Source organism: Heptranchias perlo, chromosome 20, assembly GCF_035084215.1.
Source record: "Heptranchias perlo isolate sHepPer1 chromosome 20, sHepPer1.hap1, whole genome shotgun sequence".
Classification (NCBI taxonomy): Eukaryota; Metazoa; Chordata; class Chondrichthyes; order Hexanchiformes; family Hexanchidae; genus Heptranchias; species Heptranchias perlo.
The window spans coordinates 37,403,171-37,404,538 of NC_090344.1; positions in this window are offsets into that span (position 1 = coordinate 37,403,171).

Consider the following 1,368-nt stretch of genomic DNA (forward strand, 5'->3'; position numbering starts at 1 on the left):
ATAGTAACTTTCAAAAGGGAATTGAATAAATACTTTTAAATTTTCAGGGCGATGAGGAAAGAGCAGGAGAGTGGGGCTAATTGGATAACTCTTCCAAAGAGCCAGCACAGGCACGATGGGCCGAATGGCCTCCTTCTGTGCTGTATGATTCTATGATCTTGAACAAAATGGGTTGCCAATCTCACCCAAGCACCAGACAGAGTCAAGGAGATCCCTTAAGGTAGGCAAATTGGACCAAGAGTTAATGAGACCACTCTTGTCAATTCTCAGATGGTTGCAGAGGCTCGGGGGCAGATCTCTCATTGTCAGCACGGCCTCCTTCACCTTCTGTTGAACAACTTATTCTATCTCCAGTTAAGATATTTCTTGCTCTTAGCCTTTCTGATTTTATCTTTATCAACTAAGCTGTGTTCTGTATTCCAGCTGTTAAACGGTTCTTTAAAATGCTGAAAGTTAGAGGTCATGTTGATATACAGATTCATGTGTTGGAATCTGCTTGGAGGGAATCATGCACTGGTTAAATGAAACCTGCACACATTCCATTGGTTATACTGATTGGTACAAGTTGGTTGTACTCAATGTATGTAATAATCGATACAGGTTGGTTGTACTGATCAGTACAATTGGTTATACCGATTGGTAAAAGTTGGTTATAGTGACCAGTATAAGTTGGTTGTACTGATCGGTATAAGTTGGTTATATTGGTCAGCATAAGTTGGTTATAATGATTGGTAGAAGTTGCTTGCACTGGTCAGTACAAGTTGGTTATATTGGTCAGTATTAATTGGTTATAGTGATGGGTATAAGTTGGTTATAGTGACTAGTAAAATTTGGTTATAGTGACAGGTATAAGTTGGTTATAATGACCAGTAAAATTTGGTTATAGTGACCAGTAAAATTTGGTTATAGTAACGGGTATACGTTGGTTATAGTGACCAGTAAAATTTGGTTATAGTGACGGGTAAAAGTTGGTTATAGTGACCAGTAAAATTTGGTTATAGTGACAGGTATAAGTTCGGTACTGTTCGGTGTAAGTTGATTATAGTGCCCGGTATAAGTTGGTGATAGTAACCAGTAAAATTTGGTTATAGTGACAGGTATAAGTTCGGTACTGTTCGGTGTAAGTTGATTATAGTGCCCGGTATAAGTTGGTGATAGTAACCAGTAAAATTTGGTTATAGTGACAGGTATAAGTTCGGTACTGTTCGGTGTAAGTTGATTATAGTGCCCGGTATAAGTTGGTGATAGTAACCAGTAAAATTTGGTTATAGTGACAGGTATAAGTTCGGTACTATTCGGTGTAAGTTGATTATAGTGCCCGGTATAAGTTGGTTATAGTAACCAGTAAAATTTGGTTATCGTGACAGG